This window comes from Anomaloglossus baeobatrachus, chromosome 3 (assembly GCF_048569485.1).
Source record: "Anomaloglossus baeobatrachus isolate aAnoBae1 chromosome 3, aAnoBae1.hap1, whole genome shotgun sequence".
NCBI classification, from domain to species: Eukaryota; Metazoa; Chordata; class Amphibia; order Anura; family Aromobatidae; genus Anomaloglossus; species Anomaloglossus baeobatrachus.
The window spans coordinates 457,185,460-457,211,830 of record NC_134355.1 but is presented as its reverse complement, the minus strand read 5'-3'; the positions used below and the strand labels follow the sequence as shown (position 1 = coordinate 457,211,830).

General features: G+C 41.9%; 1 pseudogene; it reads left to right on the top strand.

Annotated features, from left to right (window-relative positions):
* LOC142297275 (putative cation-transporting ATPase 13A4) overlaps nucleotides 1–26,371 on the top strand; it is a 100,401-nt pseudogene that overhangs the window by 32,202 nt on the left and 41,828 nt on the right.

Genomic DNA, 26,371 nt, shown 5'->3' with positions numbered 1-26,371 from the left:
GAGCATGACGCTGCCCAATCATAAATAGGCAGCATCATGCAGGAAAAAAAAGACAGCTTCTTCTGAGAAGCGTAGAACTTATTTTCACTGTAAGATATGCTAAGACTGATGTGTCTAACCAGGTCATACAGATTTAACTTCTGGCAATTTCTGTGATTATAAGTATAAAGGGAGGAGGACAGATCAAGCTGTCATTTCGTACACTAGTTTGCATTATTCACCAAATGCTATGATTAAGAGCTTTTTATGCTCGAAACGCATAGGCTGAATGTTTCTATTTTTAGAGCATATCAATAAAATATGTTTTCATTAGAAGATTTTTTTGGTATCTGGCTTCCCTTCCTTTTTCTTTCATTATTACTCCCCAAAGCCAGAAATAGAAGTAGAGTGCTATATATGTCATACTGCTCTCGCACTGCAGCTCTCATGACAGTACTGTGAGATGAGAGCTGTAGTGTGATAGTGTGTGTGTCACATTTAGCTCTCTGCATGTGTCCCAGGTATCGGGCTTTACACCCCAATACCTGGGATGGATGCAGAGTGGTGTTTGTAATGACACACAGCTCTGCTCTTCCTCTTCCCTGTGCTTGTAATCACTGGCAGTGAGATCTGTTTGACCGAATTAGACACATCAGTCTTACCAGATCACACAGAGAAAGTGAGTTCTAAGCTTGTCTGGGGGCATTTTCTTTTTTTTTCTTCTGTATGATGCTGTCTGCTTATGATTAAACAATGACATGCAGGAAAAAAGAAAATGTTCCCAGAAAAGAATTTCTGCTAATACCCCTCTGAATGAAGGTAAAATTAGCATATGAAGTTTACAAGCTAGTATCTCCTCAACAGATATTAGAGATAAATGAAACATAAAAATGAATCTTCTTCAGATCTTCAGCCACTTTTTCATTATGTGGCCAGTTTAGTATGTTAAAAATGGTGAAAGGTTCTCTATATAGAGTTAAAAAGTAGTAGTAAATAAGATGATTATGATATAAAGACTATTTTTTCATAATTTTTTTTACATATGTTTAAATTTATGAGCATGAAAAGTTTTTATTTTTGCACAATTAACACTAAGGCCAACCCAAAATATGTACATAGCCTTAATATAGATCAGTGCTGTGCACATTAGTAAAATGTAACATATCCTTTCATTGGTCTATTCTGCATCCTTTGGTGTCAGTTTTATACACAAGAAATACAGGGTTTTTCTTTGGAAATACAAAATGTTATCTAATTCAGGTAATATATTTCCATCGTGGGAATTTTAATAAAAGTGTAGCATTTATTTAGTTCTATACTAAAATAATATAAACATTATTATTGTTAATGTATTTGTATGTAACTTATTTTGCAGAGTGTATGGAAGTAGAATCCCGCTGCTTGGTGCCGGGTGACGTAATTGTCCTTACGGGAAAGAAGCTTTTCCTTCCGTGTGATGCCATACTCATCAGTGGAGGATGTATTGTGAATGAAAGCATGCTTACAGGTATCACATACATGAGGCATCATGTAGATAAGATCGATACAATGAAAATGTATTTTCCTAAAACAATGATGATGATGTTATAGATAACTATTTATATACTGTATAATTGCTCTTTTAGACTATTTTATAGCATACATTAATTTAAAATAATTGAGAACAAGCTTCAAAGAGAACCAGAGAAACAAAAGAAATTGAAGTTCTAAAGTACAAATTTGGTGTTGACTTGGTTTTCATGGATTTTTTTTGCAGGTGAAAGTGTCCCTGTGTCTAAGACCCCCCTGCCTCACACTGACCACACTATGTCATGGAAGGTGCACAGCGGAGATTTCAAAAGACATGTACTTTTTTGTGGCACAGAAGTGATTCAGACCAAGGCCACAGGCCAGGAACAAGTAAAGGCGGTTGTCCTAAGAACTGGTAACTAAGAATTCAGACCTACTATGGATACTGTACATAATAATTTTTCTTAGGTTATAATGACTGTTTCCATCCAAGAGTTCAATTGATGGCTGTAAAGTTCTTTATAGCATTTAAAAGGTGAAATCACAATATCACACTTTGCTATTATTTCACTCTACACAAACAGTCAGAAAGTGTAATGTACCAGCAGATTACCTGTCCCAGGACAATGACTGTAACAGTAAATGCATCCTTTTTTAAGGGGGTTCTACCATGAACAAAGTTAATTATAATCAGTAGATCTTCGAATACTAATATTTTCCACATTTGGATGTGTTTAAAAAAATGTTCCTGTGCTGAGATAATCTTATAAATGTCCCCCTGCTATGTACTGTGTAATGTCTGTGTCTGACCATACAAGGACGTGGTCTGATCATACTACAGCTCCTGCGCGGAGGAGGAATTAGAAAAGTATACAAACAGTACAGCATGAGTGGTTCGCTGGTTCAGTGGTTAGCATTGCAGTCCTTCAGCGCTGGGGTCCTGGGTTTGAATCCCACCAAGGATAACTAACATCTGCAAGAAGTTTGAATGTTCTCCCTGTGTTTGCATAAGTTTCCTCATACACTCCAAAGACATATTGAGAGTGAATTTAGATTGTGAGCCCCAACAGGGACAGTGTTGCTGATGTATGTAAGACGCTGTGGAATATGTTGCCGCTATATAAAAGTAAAGATTATTATCAATATAGCACAGGATTATAAAAAAATATTTCTTTAAAGTAAAACATTTAAAATGGCACGGAAATATTTTTATGTTACAAAAAGAATCAGTTGTCATCTTGTGCTGTCCTGTCTTTATATTCTTTTGCATCCTTACTGGCCCAGGAGATGTGGTATGATCAGACCATGTCTCTGTTACAGTCAGACACATTCATTACACAGAACCTAGCAGGGACATATATATATATATATATATATATATATATATATATATATATATATATATATATATATATATATATTTATATTTATATATATATACATATATAGATAGATAGATAGATAGATATTGCTCACACACATATATCCATACACATATGTATAATGTAAAAATAAAGCATATTGCTTAAGAATACAGTTGTTTTACTTCTTTAAGCCCCCCTTTTCTAAGAACCATAATTCTTCTATGTTTTCTTGTCTACAGGATTTAATACTGCTAAAGGTGATCTGGTTAGATCCATCTTGTATCCAAAACCCATGAACTTTAAATTGTACAGGGATGCCTTCAGATTCCTTATGGTTCTAGCAACAGTGGCCATAATTGGAACAATCTACACAGTGGTTGTTTTTGTCCTACAAGGGGTAAGAATAATTGCTCCAATATTTTGAATTTATGAAGATTAGAAACATTGCTTTTTAGACACATTTCTTATGTTGATTGCAAAAAGGCGAGAAGGAATGTGCAGAAAAAATACATTTAATTCACCAATACACTAAAGGCAAATTCTCCTGTATGCTACAGAATACTGTCATCATTAGAAATTAGTGCTGTCGAATTAGTATAACAAATTTATATTTTTTATTCTACATTTTTCTTCTACAGTACCATTAGTATGAATGTGACTTCATATTAGGTATTTATTTGGATAGGATCCTAGGTATTTTCCAGCGAAGTATGTTATCCTTCCTTTTATATTATGGTATTTAGAGTGCTGGTAATTGTTTTACAATGGTCTAAAAAATATTTATACATCAGTTATTAAATCTCTGCTTGTTGTCAGCAAATAGATCAATCCTTGCTCATATCCAAGGGCTGGAATCTAATCCAGCCCTAACACTTAGTGAAGTTGATGGTGAACTTTTCTTATTTTCTCTCCCAATCTGGAGGTTTGTTAGACTAAGTTCACATGTCCAGTAGCCATCCGATATACTGGATCCAGCAGTAATCTATTCGCAAAAACGTTGCGCAAACACAACTTACATGCTACTCCTCTATAAATCACTTGTAAGGCCACATCTGGAATATGGGATCTAGTTTTGGACTTCACATTTTAAAAAGGACATTCAGAAGTTAGAGTCAGTTCAAAGGCGGCAACTAGACTACTACAAGGAATGGAAGGCCTCCCATATGACGACAGGTTGGAAAAGTTAGATTTGTTTAGCTTAGAAAAAAGACGTCTCAGAGGAGATCTCATTTATTTGTTTAAAGGACTGGCACATGACTTCTTCCTTCCAAAGACAATACTAAGGACCAGGTGGCACTCACTGCGAGTGGAAGAAGAGCGATTCCGGCAGCTAAATAGGAAAGGGTTCTTTACAGTTAGAGCAGTCAGACTGTGGAATGCCCTACCACAAGAGGTAGTAATGGTAGACACTATAACAGCTTTCAAAAAAGGGCTGGATGATTTCCTCAGTACACATAACATTGTTGGTTATAAATGATTTAGTGACAAAATGTATAATTGGTGGAGGAAGGTTGAACTAGATGGACCTAGGTCTTTTATCAACCTATGAAACTATGTAACTATGTCTGTTTTGAAAAAAAATGATTTTTTTTCAGGATCCTTTTTTATAACATTGGATTCTATAAAAAATAGATCAATGTTGAGAAGTTTCATGTCCATGTCAGTTTTTAATGTCCCGATATAAACACTAACATTCCTGTTCGCTGACATAAGAAGTTAAGAACATTATAAGGCATATTTATAATTTATTATACTTGTTAAACTATAGGAATCTCCTACTGAAGTGTTGATAAAAGCCTTGATTATTATCACTACGGCTGTTCCTCCAGCATTGTCAGCAGCGCTATCTACAGGGATCATGTACGCACAGCGCAGACTTAAAAAAAGGGGCATTTTCTGCATCAGCCCTCAAAGAATAAATGTGTGTGGAAGGTTAAACATTGTGTGCTTCGATAAGGTGAGGACATTTCCATTTAGAACTTATTACAATAAATATACTAATTCTGATATAGTATTCATAAGAAGACATTGCATTCACATAATCATCTGTTCTCGTACAAAATAAACATTTAAATGATTGGGGCTTTATTAGAGAAATGTACAGGATTTTAAGTAAGATTTTGTATTTTTTTTAATGTAGACTGGAACCTTGACTGAAGATGGATTAGATTTATGGGGTGTTCTTCCTTCGAATGGAAATTGGTACGCTTCATCAGTTGAATATTCATTTCTTTCACCATGCTCAATTTTGTATAATTGTATGCCTGGGATATAGTGACTTTCTGTGTGATATAGGTTGTGGCACACACTGTCATATAGTCATACAATTGGTATCAATTAGGGCTCGCTCACACTTCTATGGGGAAGTGCAGAATAGTGTTTTGTTTCTCATGCTCATTTCACAATTAGTAGTATAAATCTGATGGTGCGTACCCATTCAACTATGTGTATGCGTTCAAAACATCAGACTACACTGATGTCATCAGAATGCAATCCAATATATGCAGAGACTAGAGATGAGCGAACCGGTCCCGGTTCGGCTCGAGGTCGGTTCGCCGAACGGAGGTTCCGTTCGAGTTCGGCTCGTCGAACGTTCGACGAACCGAACTCGAACTGCATAGGAAACAATGGCAGGCAATCACAAACACATAAAAACACCTAGAAAACACCCTCAAAGGTGTCCAAAAGGTGATAAACAATTCACAACACAACACAAACACATGGGAAAGTGACAAGGACATATACTCATGCGAAAACAAAAGAGCTGGACAAGGAAAAAGAGGAGGACACACAGATATATGAGTATATGCAAGGAAACATCGATTCCATTATTGTGCAACTTGAGCCCTGCTCATTTTAGGCTTCCAATCTTGATAAATTGCCTGAGCTCGCCACGTACGCCTTGGGGATCTTGTCGTGTCCTGCAGCCAGCGTTCTCTCGGAACCTGTCTTCAGTGCTGCTGGGGGTCTGCTGGCAGATAAGCACACGTGTCTGTCCACTGACAATGTGGACATGGCTCTCAGAGGACTTTTCTTCCCCTGGGTCAGCCAGGGGATGGGAAAGGCACGAGTATTTTTGAGAGTGCTTCATGCAAAGCATCTTTTTCATCTTGTAAATTGGGTCAACTGATGCCAGTCGAGTGGGGTGTGTGTGGCCCAATTAGTGGCAACGAGGGAGACTGTGGTTGGAGTCCCCTCGCTGTGTTTCTAAAAGAACCAAGATGAACAAGTCATGGTTCTCAGAGGACTTTTCTTCCCCTGGGTCAGCCAGGGGACGGGAAAGACACGCGTATTTTTGAGAGTGCTTCATGCAAAGCATCTTTTTCATTTTGAAAAGGGGCATCAACTGATGTCAGTCAAGTGGGGTGTGTGTGGCCCAATTAGTGGCAACGAGGGAGACTGTGGTTGGAGTCCCCTCGCTGTGTTTATAAAAGAACCAAAATGAATAAATCATGGCTCTCAGAGGACTTTTCTTCCCCTGGTTGAGCCAGGGGATGGGAAAGGCACGCGTATTTTTGAGAGTGCTTCATGCAAAGCATCTTTTTCTTTTTCAAAAGGGGGCTCAACCGATGCCAGTCAAGTGGGGTGTGTGTGGCCCAGTTAGTGGAAACGAGGGAGACTGTGGTTGGAGTCCCCTCGCTGTGTTTCTAAAAGAACCAAGATGAACAAGTCATGGCTCTCAGAGGACTTTTCTTCCCCTGGGTCAGCCAGGGGACGGGAAAGGCACGCGTATTTTTGAGAGTGCTTCATGCAAAGCATCTTTTTCAAAAGGGGGCTCAACCGATGCCAGTCAAGTGGGGTGTGTGTGGCCCAGTTAGTGGAAACGAGGGAGACTGTGGTTGGAGTCCCCTCGCTGTGTTTCTAAAAGAACCAAAATGAACAAATCATGGCTCTCAGAGGACTTTTCTTCCTCTTGGTCAGCCAGGGGATGGGAAAGGCACGAGTATTTTTGAGAGTGCTTCATGCAAAGCATCTTTTTCATCTTGTAAATTGGGTCAACTGATGCCAGTCGAGTGGGGTGTGTGTGGCCCAATTAGTGGCAACGAGGGAGACTGTGGTTGGAGTCCCCTCGCTGTGTTTCTAAAAGAACCAAGATGAACAAGTCATGGTTCTCAGAGGACTTTTCTTCCCCTGGGTCAGCCAGGGGACGGGAAAGACACGCGTATTTTTGAGAGTGCTTCATGCAAAGCATCTTTTTCTTTTTCAAAAGGGGGCTCAACCGATGCCAGTCAAGTGGGGTGTGTGTGGCCCAGTTAGTGGCAACGAGGGAGACTGTGGTTGGAGTCCCCTCGCTGTGTTTCTAAAAGAACCAAGATGAACAAGTCATGGCTCTCAGAGGACTTTTCTTCCCCTGGGTCAGCCAGGGGACGGGAAAGGCACGCGTATTTTTGAGAGTGCTTCATGCAAAGCATCTTTTTCTTTTTCAAAAGGGGGCTCAACCGATGCCAGTCAAGTGGGGTGTGTGTGGCCCAGTTAGTGGAAACGAGGGAGACTGTGGTTGGAGTCCCCTCGCTGTGTTTCTAAAAGAACCAAAATGAACAAATCATGGCTCTCAGAGGACTTTTCTTTCCCTGGGTCAGCCAGGGGATGGGAAAGGCACGCGTATTTTTGAGAGTGCTTCATGCAAAGCATCTTTTTCATCTTGAAAATTGGGTCAACTGATGCCAGTCAAGTGGGGTGTGTGTGGCCCAATTAGTGGCAACGAGGGAGACTGTGGTTGGAGTCCCCTCGCTGTGTTTCTAAAAGAACCAAGATGAACAAGTCATGGCTCTCAGAGGACTTTTCTTCCCCTGGGTCATCCAGGGGACGGGAAAGACACGCGTATTTTTGAGAGTGCTTCATGCAAAGCATCTTTTTCTTTTTCAAAAGGGGGCTCAACCGATGCCAGTCAAGTGGGGTGTGTGTGGCCCAGTTAGTGGCAACGAGGGAGACTGTGGTTGGAGTCCCCTCGCTGTGTTTCTAAAAGAACCAAGATGAACAAGTCATGGCTCTCAGAGGACTTTTCTTCCCCTGGGTCAGCCAGGGGACGGGAAAGGCACGCGTATTTTTGAGAGTGCTTCATGCAAAGCATCTTTTTCTTTTTCAAAAGGGGGCTCAACCGATGCCAGTCAAGTGGGGTGTGTGTGGGCCAGTTAGTGGAAACGAGGGAGACTGTGGTTGGAGTCCCCTCGCTGTGTTTTACATGCTTTTAGAAGGGCATGACATGGCTTAGAGGTTGACTTTCAGCATCTGGAAACTGTTGGCTACCAAAATGCTGCCTTTCCAACCTTTTTAACCGAGGATTTTTGAGACCTTATGCCCATCGCAGTGCCCCAAGAGCCGATGCCCAGGCGCCACTCCTTCTCCAACAAAGGCGTGCACGCGCTACACCAGCATGTCGCACTAAACATCACTGATTCCTTGAGAAACTCTGTGGGACAGGGAGCATTTCACCACAGATAATTGGCCCAGTAAGCATTGACAGGGGCGTTACATGTCGCTGACTGGGCAATGGGTTACTGTGGGGAGAGATGGAGAAGGGTCTGCTGTACAAGTCTTGCCGTCCCCACGAGTTGTTTCAATCCTTCTTCTGTATGTAGAAGTTAATACACTGCTTCTGCCTCTTCAACCTCGTGTGGGTCCTCCACCTTGGCGCAAACCCTGTGTGGTCAGGCCACCCTTCCTTGTAACTGCGCACAAGGAATACCACACACCTCCTTACTATGCTGGCAGCAGAGCTCAATGCCATCAGGCGGTCAAAGGTTTACTTTGAAATGTATGGGAAATGTGAGTCACACCGCTGAGAAGTTGTGGACGGTTAGCTCTGGAGACCGAGTTTCATCAATGGTTGTCTCCACTCAACCAGCAGCCAGGGAAGGCCGGGTGCGACAATGATGCAAACATGGGTGCGGCCCTTCGCTGTGACAATGTGACACACGTGCCTTGTGTGGTTCACGTGTTGAACCTGGTTGTCCAGCAATTTTTAAAGCACTATCCTGGCCCACATGGCCTTCTGCAGAGAGCACAGTGTAACGCCTTCCTTGATCCACACACTCAGATGGGCTGTAAATGATAGGCTAGAGGGAAGCCACTCACCAAGCAGGACCCCTAGAACCCTGAAACCCTTTAACCCCTATACAGGGATTAGGAATTACACGGGGCCCAAGGTGATTAATACCTGTGGAAGGCTGCAGTTCCAGAGAATAGTAGTCGGGCAGGGTCAAAACATTAATTGAGGAACAGGAACAGAATGGGACGGCCAGGACTTAATCAGAAAACAAGCAGAGGTGAAATGCGGATCGGCCAACAAGGTACATAAACAGCAAGCAGGAAAAGTAGTCAGGTAACAAGCACACAAAATCATAAAACTGAACTGGGGGTAAAATTAACCAGAGGTTCATAGCTATGTCTGGCAGTGGTCTGCAGGATGGGCATAAAAAAGGGTGTGGTGTCTTCCCATTGGTTGTAGCTGAATGATGGTATTTCATCTGTGAGATACCCACCAGCTACATTCAGCCAGAGATTCTGCATCTGTCAAGGTAATGCAGCCCAGTGGGTGAGCATAACCTGCGTCCACCTGCGCCGCTGGCATCGACTCCTCTCCCATCATCAGCACTATGCATGAAAGGAACACGTTGTCACCTGGCGACCGGAGTACAAATTGACGGAGCGTACTCCGTTGGTGACTTAACAGCCGTGTGCGGCAATGATGCAAACCTGGCTGCGGGCCATCGTCAGGGCAATGTGACACACGTGCCTTGTATGGCTCACGTGTTGAACCTAATTCTCCAGCAATTTTTAAAACACCATCCCGGCCTACATGGCCTTGTGCAGCGGGCACGCTCGCTATGTGCTCACTTCCATCGTGCGCACACAGCAGCTCAACAACTTTCGTCGCTACAGAAGTCTTTAGGTCTGGTGGTTAAACGCCTGAAATGCGATGTGCCGACACGCAGGAATTTGAATCTGCACATGTTGCAGCGTTTGTGGCAGCACCGCCGAACCCTGCTGCAATACGTTATGACATATAGCCTGGGATAACTTGATCCAGAGGTGGTGCAGATCATGCTGCTGGAGTGGTGTCAGATCAAGGACCTATGCACCCTGCTACACAGTTTACAAATGTCGACGAAGATGTTTAGCACTGGCAATGTCATTCTCAGCGTGACAATTCTGGTCATCTACATGATGGAGCACACTGTAATTATTATTCGGAGTCAGGTGTTGGGACAAGAGGAAGGGGAGGAAGTACAAGAGGAGTCATATGCGGAAGGGATAACAAGATCTACGAGGTCCAGATGGTCAGCGGCACCTATGCGGCAGTCATGGTGAGGGAGAGGGATTAACAAGGGTGCATAGTATCAGCAAAAAGTGTTGAGGAAGGTGCAGGAGCCCATGAAGAAATGGAGGATGAACTGGCGATGGGCATGGAAGACTCAGCAGATGAGGGAGACCTTAGTCAAATTTCAGTTGAAGGAGGTTGGGGGGAGATGTCAGAGGAAGAAAGAACGGTTAGCACCTCTATGCCACAAACACAGCGTGGACTTGGTCCGCATGGCTGCGCAAGACACTTGAGTGCCTTCTTGCTGCACTACCTCCAATATGACCCTCGAGAGCTTGCTCACATTTCGGTTGTGCGAGGTTGTGGGGAGAGGGCAGAGGAAGGAGGCCCGATTCTCACCTCTCTGCCACCAACACACCAAGGACTTGGTCCTCCTGGATGCACAAGACACATGAGCGCCTTCTTGCTGCACTACCTACAACATGACCCTCGGATTGTACGAATTCAAAGTAATCCTGAATACTGGGTTGCCACACTGTTAGATCCCCGGTACAAGACAAAATTTGGCGAAATAATTCCTGCCATAGAAATGGACGCACGTATACAGGAGTATCTGCAGAATGTGGTACGCAATCTTAGATCTGCTTTTCCACTAAACACCAGTGCTGCACAGAGTGAATCTCAACGCTTTGTCATGGATAGGAGGAAATGGTCTTTTACTTGTCCAAATCTGAGGGACCGAGGGCTGGCTGCTGTGCTGAGATGGCGTTGAGTACGGTGTCCCTCCAGAGTTGCACTTTTGGTCATATACCAAAATGAGTTGAAAAAGGACAGATGCTGGTGGAAAGGGGAACAGGTGTGTTGGAAAGGGGAAAAAAGTTTTGGTCCGTGGATTTAGTGGTTAAGCAACAGTAACATTTGCTGAAGAAACACCATCTGTTACAGTGGGACTGGCAGATTTGGATAAGGTGGTATATACTATGTTACCGCTATATAACGAAAATTAATAAGAAAAGAAAGAGAAAGGTATATATCCCCATCAGCAGTCAGTGTCCACCGTGCTCCCAGTTGGAAAAGGAGAGGTTGGCAACTGGAAGGTTTGGTGGAGGATACAGAGCTGTGTGGCTATGAAACTAATAGTAGCCTGAACCGAGTTAGACGCCATTCGGATCTGGAGACTGGGAGCCCTGTTAGCGTCACAGGGTCCACATGCCCAACCAGCCCAGGAACTGCCTGTTAACAACACAGGGGCCATTGAGTACGCTGACCGTGTGCGTAGGGGCCACACCTGTGGACAGCAGGCGCATCAGCAGCAGCAGGCCTGTTAATGCCACTGGGCTGCACAAGCAGGACTGGTAGGACAGGAGCTGGTCTTAACCGTTCTGCGTTACCAACTGTGGTGGTGGCCTGCATCGACACCCTATCCCTGCCTACCTCTGGCCTAAAGCCGCAATGGGTTCAACACATGGAGGTGTGCTCTTTCGGAGCATAATAGAAGACTGCGCACCTCCTTATTGGCTCCAGCCCCTTTTATAACCTGGGTCCGCCCCAAACCAGGGTGAACCACAATGCACCTCCTGGAGACAAAAGTAGAGTGACACGTCATGAGTGGCATAACTAGCGTCCTATTTGGAACCGCAACTTCAATGATGACCTCATGGCTGCCATGACCCAAACACCTCACCAGTCATCGTCTGACCATCAATAATGCGGTGACAAGTCATAGGTGTGGGCCTCTGCAAGCCATTTGGGAGGACACCTGATGCCCTGTGGTCTATATGGGACCCCCACATCAGGGCCAGGGCCAAAGAGTTCATTACCGGACCTAGTCTCTGATGCAGGAAGTGCCTGAGCATGCTCAGTAGCATGAAATACAGTCTCTGAAAAAAGAATATCAGCTTTAGCATGGTGTCTAGGCACAAAACAGGACTTAGACCCGGCACGGAATGCAAGTACCTGTGCAAAGAGGCTTTTCACACTTAGTGTGGGAGCATGCGCTGTATCCCGAAATGAAGACTTAGCGTCAGGAATGGCACAGTCAGGCTGAGCAAACTAACTAGGCGAAACACTGTAGTTAGGCTGCAGCTGGGGTAAATTGGCACACGCATGCGCACTAGCTGCCTCTCCACACTTAGACGTGGAGGAGAAATTGCTCTTCGGGTGTGAACTTGGAGATGCTGTCTATGAACAGAAGGAAAAGCTAAAGGAAGCCTCACTTTCTATCCCTCCGAATTATCAAATGCAGCAATGAATTCTCTGAGTTTGCTATAACATTAGCGTAGCAAAATGTGCATGAGGGTGTCATGTAGAGGTGCTAGAAATAGCTTGGCACCAGTGGGGCACTAATGGAATACAACAGCCAGTTCTATGATGCCACTAAATGGAAGTATTTTTTGCTATCATTATAGCTTATTAAAAACAGAGCAGGAGGGTGTCATGCACAGGTGCTAGAAATAGCTTGGCACCAGTGGGGCACTAATGGAATACAACAGCCAGTTCTATGATGCCACTAAATGGCAGTATTTTTTGCTATCATTATAGCTTATTAAAAACAGAGCAGGAGGGTGTCATGCACAGGTGCTAGAAATAGCTTGGCACCAGTGGGGCACTAATGGAATACAACAGCCAGTTCTATGATGCCACTAAATGGCAGTATTTTTTGCTATCATTATAGCTTATTAAAAACAGAGCAGGAGGGTGTCATGCACAGGTGCTAGAAATAGCTTGGCACCAGTGGGGCACTAATGGAATACAACAGCCAGTTCTATGATGCCACTAAATGGCAGTATTTTTTGCTATCATTATAGCTTATTAAAAACAGAGCAGGAGGGTGTCATGCACAGGTGCTAGAAATAGATTGGCACCAGTGGGGCACTAATGGAATACAACAGCCAGTTCTATGATGCCACTAAATGGCAGTATTTTTTGCTATCATTATAGCTTATTAAAAACAGAGCAGGAGGGTGTCATGCACAGGTGCTAGAAATAGCTTGGCACCAGTGGGGCACTAATGGAATACAACAGCCAGTTCTATGATGCCACTAAATGGCAGTATTTTTTGCTATCATTATAGCTTATTAAAAACAGAGCAGGAGGGTGTCATGCACAGGTGCTAGAAATAGCTTGGCACCAGTGGGGCACTAATGGAATATAACAGCCAATTCTATGATGCCACTAAATGGCAGTATTTTTTGCTATCATTATAGCTTATTAAAAACAGAGCAGGAGGGTGTCATGCACAGGTGCTAGAAATAGCTTGGCACCAGTGTGGCACTAATGGAATACAACAGCCAGTTCTATGATGCCACTAAATGGCAGTATTTTTTGCTATCATTATAGCTTATTAAAAACAGAGCAGGAGGGTGTCATGCACAGGTGCTAGAAATAGCTTGGCACCAGTGGGGCACTAAAGAAATACAACAGCCAGTTCTATGATGCCACTAAATGGCAGTATTTTTTGCTATCATTATAGCTTATTAAAAACAGAGCAGGAGGGTGTCATGCACAGGTGCTGCACATAGATTTGCACCAGTGGGGCACTAATGGAGTACAACAGCCACTTCTTGTATGCCACTAGGTACACTGACTGTTTGCTAGTATAATGGCTTAGTTAAAAAGAGTTTGAGTGTGCAATGCAGGCAGACGTGCTGCAAATATCTTTCCACTAGTGTGACTAGACAAAAGTCCAATAGCCACGTTTAGGATGCCACTAGGTACACTGACTGTTTGCTAGTATAATGGCTTAGTTAAAAAGAGTTTGAGTGTGCAATGCAGGCAGACGTGCTGCAAATATCTTTCCACTAGTGTGACTAGACAAAAGTCCAATAGCCACGTTTAGGATGCCACTAGGTACACTGACTGTTTGCTAGTATAATGGCTTAGTTAAAAAGAGTTTGAGTGTGCAATGCAGGCAGACGTGCTGAAATATCTTTCCACTAGTGTGACTAGACAAAAGTCCAATAGCCACGTTTAGGATGCCACTAGGTACACTGACTGTTTGCTAGTATAATGGCTTAGTTAAAAAGAGTTTGAGTGTGCAATGCAGGCAGACGTGCTGCAAATATCTTTCCACTAGTGTGACTAGACAAAAGTCCAATAGCCACGTTTAGGATGCCACTAGGTACACTGACTGTTTGCTAGTATAATGGCTTAGTTAAAAAGAGTTTGAGTGTGCAATGCAGGCAGACGTGCTGCAAATATCTTTCCACTAGTGTGACTAGACAAAAGTCCAATAGCCACGTTTAGGATGCCACTAGGTACACTGACTGTTTGCTAGTATAATGGCTTAGTTAAAAAGAGTTTGAGTGTGCAATGCAGGCAGACGTGCTGCAAATATCTTTCCACTAGTGTGACTAGACAAAAGTCCAATAGCCACGTTTAGGATGCCACTAGGTACACTGACTGTTTGCTAGTATAATGGCTTAGTTAAAAAGAGTTTGAGTGTGCAATGCAGGCAGACGTGCTGCAAATATCTTTCCACTAGTGTGACTAGACAAAAGTCCAATAGCCACGTTTAGGATGCCACTAGGTACACTGACTGTTTGCTAGTATAATGGCTTAGTTAAAAAGAGTTTGAGTGTGCAATGCAGGCAGACGTGCTGCAAATATCTTTCCACTAGTGTGACTAGACAAAAGTCCAATAGCCACGTTTAGGATGCCACTAGGTACACTGACTGTTTGCTAGTATAATGGCTTAGTTAAAAAGAGTTTGAGTGTGCAATGCAGGCAGACGTGCTGCAAATATCTTTCCACTAGTGTGACTAGACAAAAGTCCAATAGCCATGTTTAGGATGCCACTAGGTACACTGACTGTTTGCTAGTATAATGGCTTAGTTAAAAAGAGTTTGAGTGTGCTATGCAGGCAGACGTGCTGCAAATATCTTTCCACTAGTGTGACTAGACAAAAGTCCAATAGCCACGTTTAGGATGCCACTAGGTACACTGACTGTTTGCTAGTATAATGGCTTAGTTAAAAAGAGTTTGAGTGTGCAATGCAGGCAGACGTGCTGCAAATATCTTTCCACTAGTGTGACTAGACAAAAGTACAATAGCCACGTTTAGGATGCCACTAGGTACACTGACTGTTTGCTAGTATAATGGCTTAGTTAAAAAGAGTTTGAGTGTGCAATGCAGGCAGACGTGCTGCAAATATCTTTCCACTAGTGTGACTAGACAAAAGTACAATAGCCACGTTTAGGATGCCACTAGGTACACTGACTGTTTGCTAGTATAATGGCTTAGTTAAAAAGAGTTTGAGTGTGCAATGCAGGCAGACGTGCTGCAAATATCTTTCCACTAGTGTGACTACACAAAAGTACAATAGCCACGTTTAGGATGCCACTAGGTACACTGACTGTTTGCTAGTATAATGGCTTAGTTAAAAAGAGTTTGAGTGTGCAATGCAGGCAGACGTGCTGCAAATATCTTTCCACTAGTGTGACTACACAAAAGTCCAATAGCCACGTTTAGGATGCCACTAGGTACACTGAGTGTTTGCTAGTATAATGGCTTAGTTATAATGAGTTGGAGTGTGCAGAGGACAGGAGGGTACAGTGCCAGGATTGTGGGGCTCTGGGTAGAGGAATGGAAGCCTTCCTTTCTATTCCCTCCTAATGGGGAAATGCAGCGACGAAATCCCTGACCTTGGCTACACAGACGCTGTCTCTGTTTTCAGGACCTGTCACCTATGGCCCTGACCCTGCCGGTACGAGCCCTTAAAAGGACTGATAGAAAGTGCTCTCCCTAAGCTATCTAGCGCTGTGTATGGAGCGCATACAGCAGTATCGGCGATAGGACAAAGGACGGAGCTGCGCCAGTGATGTCTGACACCAAGGATGCAGAAGAGATAATGGCGTCCGGACGGGCAGATACTCGTTTTTATAATGCAGGGACATGTGACATGGACATCCTATCACACATGCCGTTGCTTCTCTGGCTAAAAGTCCACTTAGCTGTGTGTGTGTCTGGGATTGGCTGACATGCTGGCCCGCCCCACAAGACGCGCGCGCTTAGGGAAGGAAGACAAGGAAAAAAAAAAAAAATGGCGATCGCCATTATACAAACAGCAGTGATCTGAAGGCGCTGTTCACGCACACTATACACTGAAATGTCATAATAGTGTGAGTCACAGAGTGACTTACACTATTACAGCGGAAAGCCAGCTAGGAATTAGCTGTTTTTTTGCTGCTAGAACCGTTCTCGAACGTTTCTAGAACTATCGAGCTTTTGCAAAAAGCTCGAGTTCTAGTTCAATCTAGAACAGGCCCCAAAATCACTCGAGCCTAGAACTGGAGAACCTCGAACCGCGAACCGCGCTCAACTCTAGCAGAGACAGACAATGGAGAAATGAATCTCTCCATCTTCTCACCTGTGCTCCGATTTTCACATGCGAGAGAATCAATTCACAGTAAATGACACCGATGTTTGAGTCGAGAGTCGTTTGTATAATCCAACCAGTCCTATCTCATTAGAGAGAATATACGTTAGTGTGATGTCTATGTGTAATGGCACAGAAAGGGTTTTTTTGTGTAAAATCTGACTATTTTGTTGGAGATTTCAGCTTTCAGTTAAGTCATGAATACTTAGACATTTGTGGGAGAATTAACTATTTTCTTACTAACATATAGAAACTGTTATCTTTATCACCACAACATAGAAGATCCCAATTAAGAACTGAAAAAAAATAAACAAAACATATAGTAAAGTGTTATCAAGCTTTAATAATAAAACATATTGTGCTCAATACAGACCCTCTAAAGCATAAGCCTGCAGCTGTTGTATGCTTTAACATATTGAACTATGTTTAATTTTAACATTGAGAAAAAGAAAGCTCCTCACTCAAAATTCTTAAACCTGTATAATTTTAAACTGTTGTATAGTTTTGACATGCATGATTTTTTATAAAAGTAGTATTTCTAAAGGTCTCTTTAAGTGTTATCACTGATAGAAGCTAAACAAAAACAATAATACATTTCTAATAATGCTACATTCAGAGTAAGCACTTAGAAATACTCTAGCTGCATAAAGTCCATAAAGCCACACAAACCTCACCGGTACCAAAACCAAGCAAACAGACATGTAAGTGTAGGAATGCAGCATCGGGCCGCTTGGTCGCTGTGCTCCACAGCCCGGTATGTAGGTACATATATGTGTGGGATGCTTGGCACTCATTTAGTTCCTGGGACTCCCTGCACCATTGCCTTCCTTTGCTCATATGCTGAGACTGCTGTAAAGGAACCTTGCCACACCAGGGATTTCTTAACTGTACTCATTTTACTTGCGCTTAACACCTTCATGCAATACATGGTAACCGACATCCTTTCACCCTAGCTGGAGGAATACTCTATTTCTTGTTTCACCTAAGCTTCCCAATATGAGTATAGTGGCCACCGCCTCATATTCTCTGTCAGCTTCCTTCACAGCCTATCATAGTCCTTGGTACTCTGGGAGTGTCTTCTTTTCCCCTGTTCCCCCCAGAAGGCTTACCAAGCCTGGCGGGGTAAGCCATAGGCTCCTGACCTCCAGAGGTGGCCTCGGGTTTCGGGACTGGCCATTGCACCTATGCTCATGTCCTCTCCTGTTCCTGTTCAAACCCACTCTGCCTCTCAACCCTAAAATGGCCACTTTTAATACTTTTTCCTCTCCTTTCACTCTCATTAACCCTATATTATCTAAAAATCATAGCTACAACCTTATTATGTTGTGTCCTGTGTTTGAATTACCTAAAATCGAAACTAGATGGAAACATTTCTTATCATAAAATACATTACGAACTTTTCGCCATGTAAAACCTATTACATATAATTTATACATACATTCAAATTGTTTCACCACACAAACATAAAATACAAGACAATGCCATTATTTACATTACTAGGGCTCAACCGCCTGCTATATTTGGGTAAATGTTGTTTTTTTTTAATGAAATAAACCACACATAACTTGGGATATAATTTATAACACACAATTGTATATTTTGTGGTTTATGTTCAACTCATCCTTTATATTTAACAAGACAAATAACACCATCATATGTTACAGTTTCCAGGAGGTGCACAGCTTCATGTCTGATAACACATTGCCCTGGGGACCATTACTTGCAGCTTTGACAAGTTGCCATTCATTAGTTGCGATTGATGGAACAATCCAAGGAGATCCACTGGATTTGAAGATGTTTGAAGCTACACAATGGGTGAGATGAAGAATAATATTCTCTTGACTGTCAATAGTAACCAGTGTAAGCAAAATAGTCATAAGCCTTCAGAGGGAGTGCACAGATGTCTTATAGTAACACTGATCAACACACATTTTGGTGCCTTAAATGTTAGACCTGTTTTGGGGTTTGACTTGCTGATTCCAAGCATGGCACCAGTTTTCCCTATCAGCTCTAGTTTTTTAGATACATAATGTGGAGACACGGGGCTCAGTGGGTGCTCTCGTCCACTATACCCCGCCGCCTTTAGAAAGACAGCGTGGCTCAGGGCTCGTCCCAACTGAACGCCGGCCTCCTTAACCGTGGGCGTAACACTACTCAGACAACACAGGGTGAGGGAACCACAATAATTAGACTTTATTGGATCCCCAAACAATTAACGGCACATAACACATAACCAGCAAAACACACAAATGTAACAGGCAACAGAGTCTCACCCTTCCGCTGGCTCACCAGGGATTTAGAATGTCCATGCCTCAGAGCTTCCAGGGCCGCTTACTCCAGTCCAGCAGCACCCCGCTTTTGGCGGGCACCCACCGAGAAAGGAATAATGCCAGATTCAGGAAGCTGTGTGAGGTCTGCAAAGTCTGTAACAGGTACCTGAACTGTCCCAACCTGAGTGTCCTCCTTAGGTAGTCCTGATATGACGTTACAATCCTGGCAGCCGGAGTCGAAATCCCTAGGCTGTGGATATGGTCTCCAACCGGAACCGGAGTCCCTAGATTGAAGCCATAAGATATCCTGATCCTCTAGTCAGCTCCAAAGAGCTTAGACTGGATCCATCAGCATCCATCAACCTTCATCCACCCTGGTGGCTTAAAGAAGTCCCTTTTATAGCCATAACTTTCCCTTAGGATACACTGCATCCTCATCGATTGGTTGGACAAGATTGCTTCTCCCATTGGATGAATGCTGCATGGATAATGTTCATTTAAATGATGTGCATAGAAAGACTCAGTATATCTACATGGAGTCGGCAAGTCACCGACTAGACAATGGCTACTAAGGTAATTACATTATCAACACACAACTACAATACAATGGTTACTGGAAAAGAGTCTGGAGAACAATACGTCTGGCTTTCAGAGGCCAACACAATTACATGAGTCTTGTAGAAACAATGAGGGACTTCTCCCCCATCTATAAACAATCTATAATCCTGTCTGGCTGAATTTTAAGAAACTTTAACCCATGAAAGTCCATGTAGTCACACAGAACATATGCCATATGCCACTCTTAAATTTTAATGTAATAGTGTTTAAATGAATATCTTTTAAACATGAAGAAACAAATAATGAGGTATTAAAAGAAAAGTGTACTGTAACGTTTGTCACTCACTACCTTAGAGGGTTGCATGAATGCATGAATGAAAGGGTAGTCAGGAAAGCCGGGGTCTGGTAACAGGAGGTCACGTATAATCATATGGGGTAAACAGAGATGTAGTCAGGGCACAATCCAAGGGTAACAATACCAGAAGAGCATGTAGTAGTAAAAGAGAGCAAGCAAAGACATAGTAAGAAAACAGCCAGGGGTCCAAGACAGGAATGCACAACAGGAATAGGGAGCTGGTAGAGGGAAGTCCAATAACAGTCCGGGGTCAGAATACCAACATCAGAATACTAACAGACACACAAACTATGACCACATAGCAGAGCCAGAGAATAAAACAACTGGCAGAGGTCTGGGGGAGCATGCTCAGTAAAGAAGCCTGAGCAATTACCCAGAAGATGGAACAGCTGAGTAACCAGCACCTCCCAGAACCAACCTGGACTCCAGTATAGTGACCAAGCTGGTAGTTCATTATCAAGGATTGGCATTGCAGAGCATCTCCAAGGGCAAGATGCTCTGCGCAAAGGAATAGGCACACTGCCAGATCTGTAAGTGCCACAGAGCCTCTCCAAAGGCAAGATGCTCTGCACAAGGAATGGAGACACTGTCAGATCTGTAAGCACCGCAGAGCAACTCCAGGTTGTTATTTCATACCAAAAGTATATATTTATGATACAAATGTTGCAGCTGTTTGACACGCAAGAAGCTCCTTTTGAAGGATTTCTGAGAAGGGGATCTGCTGGGACAATCCCACAAGATTCTGCATAGAATTCCGACAGTAGTCTGCCATCATTATTGACATTTCTAAACACTCATTATATCTACTAATTTGAATACGGAACACAAACCTAATTACAGAAGAACAAGTTGAAAAATTCTTTAGAATGTAAATCTATGTGCAGCTGAAACTAAACAGATCAGGTTAAGAAATGCAAATGTCTGTAATTTACAAAAAACATAATTCACCATAAAAATATTTTTTGTTTAATTATCTAATAAGACAGAACAAAAACAATTTTGTCATTTGCACTTCACAATTTTATGCCAGTGTGCATTACATGAAAAAAGTAGACGAATAGTTGTGAAACATAAGTTATATACAAAGAAACGTTGGTAATTTCAATACCTAAATTTCCTGTTCAAATAAGAAAGCTTGGTAAGAGATCTCAATTCTGCAGAAGAGATCTTTAAAAGACTAAATTTAAAATTTGACATAGTCAACCATAGCCAAGAAACTAGAGCTGGTACAGTCTATCCAATGCAATACGGTACTGGTAGCGCACGGCTGGAATCCAATTCCTGGAGGAACATGAGCCGGGAACAGCAAGAGGTAATTAGAGTTCTTGGCAGTAGCAATAGGAAATATAGCAACAATTCAGAGAAGTGTAGACAATGTCTGGTTAATACAGTTCTCAGAAGCTGGAGACTGCTTATTACACACAACATTGTTGGTTATAAATGATTTAGTGACAAAAATGTATAATTGGTGGAAGAAGGCTGAACTAGATGGACCTAGGTCTTTTTTCTACCTATGTAGAATACAGAAGCAATAAGTGTGTTTTCATTGTGGTTTTAAGGACTTGTCCAAACAGAGAACAAGATAGATTCCACAGGTTGATTATTGTCCATCTTAGTAAAGTGCAATTTCAGAAATATAATAGCAGTTCCAGTGTTAGGGCTCATGCGCATGTTGCGTAATAGAATGCATTTACACTGCGTATAGCACTGCAGCATAAATGCATGCGTCCTGCATCCCCAGCACAATCTATGTAGATTGTGCATGATATGTGCGCACGTTGCTTTTTTGAACGCAGCAATTTGGATGCTAAAATGTTGACCCAAATCCGTGCACTCAAAAATGCAACATGTCACTTATTTTGTGCGCTTTGGATGATGCTCCCACTCTATCTATGAGAGAGCCAGTATCCATAGCACATGAAATCAGCATTTATTCTGCTAAATCACTGCATCCATTACGCAGTGTTTCTGCAGCGATTTGAAATGCACATGTGCTGTCAAATCATTGCAGAATTTTTAGCATTAACGTGCGAAAAAGCCCTTAGGCTATGTGCACACGCTGCGTTTTTTGACGCTGCGTTTTTGTACATTTTTGGCCGCTAAAAACGCACAAAAACGCGGCAAAAAACGCATGCGTTTTTACCACGATTTGGTGTGTCTTTGGCTGCATTTTGCTGCATTTTTGATCTCTGTGTTTTTCTGCTTTTTTCCAATGCATTGCATGGGGGGAAAATGCAGAAAAACGCAGGAAAGAATTGACATGTCCACTTTTTTTTAAGCTCAAAAACGCAGCTTAAAAAAAAAGTTGTGTGCGGACAGCAAAAATGAAAACTCATAGACTTTGCTGGGGAAGCAAAGTCATGCAGTTTTGAGGCCAAAAACGCACTTGAAAAATGTGCAAAAACGCACTGTGTGCACATAGCCTTAAAGAGTGGAAATGCAGCATAATTTAGCAAAGTGAATCCAGTAGTGATCAATCCACAGAAAGACTATAAAATCCTGACAGCAATTTTCTGACTCAGCAGTCTAAATAACTCAGAGCAGACCTAAAAACCAAAACTCCATGAATTTCTTTTTTTCAGACTATAATGAATGCAATATATTAATGTATTGTAAGCAACACAATAAAACGTATGAGATATTTTCCAATATATACATGGGTCATCATTGAGTACTTCATGATAACACAATAAGGACACACATTTTGGTTTCATGATGATTTTCCCCAAATTCGGTCAAGACCGCAAGAAAACAATGACAAACCCGTAGTGTGTAAACATGTATAAACGCAAAGCAATTTTATTAATGATGACATATTTGAACTTGTCATTATGCTGATTTCTTTTTCTTATTTCATATTACATCCTCTGCCTTATACTATTGATCTCTTTTTAGGAAATGGCCCAGTCTGATACAGAGAATAATGAGATTTCATCATCCATCCTCATTGTTAAGCCAGGAAAAGAAGGCTGTATGGTGAGACTCAATGCTTAGTCTTTACATATAATATTTAGTGGTATTTCAAATGACATAGCAACTGAGACACAATGCAGAGAGAGATACGAAGTAGACATTTAGCAGTGTCAAATCACATTCATGTTATAATGTTTTTGATGTCTGAGACTGGGCTTTGTAGACATTAGACTCAATAAATGAGCTATCACTAAAAGGGGTTGTGTGGGGAAGACCACCTTTATTTAAAGTGATCAGTTGATTATTACTGGACTAGCACCTATAACCCTCAACAGTGATCTGTTATTGCAGCATATGGCATCTTACAGATCTGCTTTCCATTTTCTCTTACGGAGACGGAAACAGAGCAAGGACTATAGCATCTTCTAAGAATTCCGAAGTCTACAAGCCCTAATAAGGCATAAAGACAAGTGGTCTTGATAAGATAAATCCTCTAATTCTTTTCAAAAAAGGTCATTGTTAATGTTTTATACTGCTTAAAAGTTTCCCTTTAACAAAGGTATGTGATAGGAATATTGAAATTAAAAACAACTATGAAATGTCATTTAACCCCTTCACAACATTTGACGCAAGTTTACATCATAAGTGACAAAAACTTACGTCATGGTGATCATGCGGGCACAGGAGTTGTAGCAGTATGATTGCTGCCGGGAGCTCGGCTTAAGTGATAGCCGAGCTCTGCCTGTCACAGCCAGTGCTGGTGCCCACACTTCCCCAGGCCATTTAACCCCCTAAATCCATAATCAATAGTGATTGCAGCAGTTAGGAGGCTGGGATTAGCGAGTGTGTTTACTCTCCCACCCAATCGGGACCTCTGTGACGTGATCACAGGAGCCAGATTGTTGACAATGCAAATGACAACCTTTGTGTTTTGCAGCTACAGTGGCCTATTAGACCATGCCAGGAGCATGGTCTAACAGGTGCTCTATCATTGTGTCACTGACAGGTATAGTGTATTACAATGTTTGTGCATTGCAATACATTATCCCAGTTATTGAAGTAATAAAAGTTAATCTCCCATATAGATACTAATAAAAAAATGAAAAAAAGTGCAGTGCCAAAAACTCCCCAGAAAAGAACCCCCAAAATGTGAAAAAATATTATACCAATAAATAGGTGTAGTATATTTATGTAAAAACAAAAAATACACTTATTTGATATCATCACGTCCAAAACAACTCAGTGTATAAAATCATCACATTAGTTAAGCCCTTCAGCAAACACCATAAAAAAAGAAGCAAAAACTTTTTTTTCATCATACAGCTAAAAAGTGGAATAAAATGTAGTTAAAAATTGTCAACTGTAAACAAACATAGTATCGCTGAAAATGTTTTGTCCCACAAAAAAAGCTACCATACAGCTCCTTTAGCAAAAAAGAAAAAAAAAAAAAAAAGCTACAGCCTTCAGAATACGGCAAAAAACTTTTTTTTTTCTATACAATGGTTTTTATTGTGATAAAGCGATAACACTTAAAGAAACAATATATCTGTGGTATGCCTGTACTCATACTGAGCCAAAGAATAGCTGTCTTATCACTTTTATAACATGGTGAATGGTGTAAAAAAAACAACAGTTTTGTGCACCTTTGGGAAGAAGGACACTGCTGAACAGAGGCCAAGTGGATTCCGGAGTAAGGGCTCATGCGCACGTTTCGTAATTGCATGCATTTATGCTGCGTATTGCACTGCTGCGTAAATGCATGTGTCCTGCGTCCCCTGCACAATCTATGAAGATTGTGCATGACACGATTGCACGATGCTTTTATGAACGCTGCGATTTAGGTGCTAAAATTTTGACCCAAATCCGTGCGTTCATAAAATGAGCATGTCAATTATTCCGTGCGCTTTGGATGCAGCTCTCACTCTGTCTATGGTGGGGGCAGCAGCCACAGCGCATGAAATCGGCTTTTTTTGTACAAAGAAACTGCATGCATTATGCAGTGTTTCTGCAGCGATTTGACGCGCACATGTGCTGTCAAATCGCTGCAGAATATTCAGCAGTTATGTGCGCATGAGCCCTAACTCTGCCTCCTCATTAGGAAATGGGGTACTGATATACTCAGTAGAAATTGCACAACAATTTGCATCAACCAATTTCTTCAGTTACCCTTGTGAAAATACAAAATTTGGGCAAAAGCAATATTTTTGTGGCAGAAATATTTTTTTTTTCATTTTTCCTTCCACACTGTTTTAGTTCCTGTGAAGCACCCAAAGGGCTAATAAACTTCTTGGATGTAATTTTGAGTATTTTGAGGGGTGCAGCTGTTAGAATGGTGACACGTTTGGGTATTTTCTGTCATCTAGGCCTCTCAAAGTCACTTCAAATGTGATGTGGTCCCTAAAAAAATGGTTCTGTAAATTTTGTTGGAACAATGATAAATGGCTGATACACTTTTAACCCTTTTAACTTCCTAACAAAAAAAAATGTTTTAAAAATTGTGCTGATGTAAAGTAGACATGTGGGAAATGTTATTTATTAATGATATCTGGTTTCCGGGCGTAAAAATGAAATGGAAAATTGCACAATTTTCACTTTTTTTGTCAATTTTTCATAAATAAACACAAATTATATTGACTAAAGTTTATCACTAACATGAAGTACAAGGTGTTATGAAAAATCAATCTGAGAATCACTGGGAAATATTCGAGGATTCCATAATTATTACCTTATTCATCAAACTTTCATCTCTTTAGGGACCAGCTGAAGGAATTTCCATTGTCCACCAGTTTCCATTTTCTTCGAGCTTGCAGAGAATGTCTGTAATTACTCAAGAAGTCGGTCAGGAGAAGCGTGTTGCGTTTATGAAAGGAGCTCCCGAGATGGTGATAAAGTTTTGCAGAGAGGAGAGCGGTAATGTAGTACATTTCTGTTACTTCTCTGTCTCTGAGCAGAGCAATATGCACAGAAGCTCTAACACGCAGCTCTGTACAATGGAGACATGGGTGTTGCATGCGTTGTCGTATAGGGTCTTCTCAGGTCAGCATATTAAAAGGTTTTTGTTTTTTTACTTAGGAATAAGGTATTTTATTTTTCCCCCATAAATTATTAGTACACATTAAAATAAAAACTACTATATCTTATAAGAGAAATCCACTTTTTTCTCCTCCTGGACTGATCACTAATTCACTAATTCTCAATTCACAGGTGAAATGTGTCTCAGTGGATACAGACTTTATTACTACTAAGATAAGAGATGACAGTTGGTGCTTATTAAAGGGAACCTGTCACCGGATGTTTATAATACTCACCTAACGATTGGTGCAGAGCAGACTGGTCGTCTCTGTTCTCCGTGTCAGCGCCTCCTCTTTCAGCCATCTTTGTCCTCCTTCTGAAGCTAGTGTGGATGACGCGTTTTATGTCATCTACACTATCTGACATTGAGGTCCCTTGCAGGAGCACTACAATACTTTGACCTGTCATACTTAGGGCAGATCAAAGTGCGCCTGTGTAGGACCTCAATGTCGGCGAGTGTGTATGACATAGAACTAGTCATCCACACTAGCTTCAGAAGGAGGACAGAGATGGCTGAAAGAGGAGGCGCGGACACGGAGAACGGAGACGACCAGTCTGCACCACACCGACCATTAGGTGAGTATTATAAACATCCGGTGACAGGTTCCCTTTAAGTTCTATGGAGAACTGTCACTGTTATGCAGCAGAATGTCTGTCTACCTGTAGATCTTTCTTTCTTCAATAGAATTTTAAAGCACCAACTGTCATCTCCCA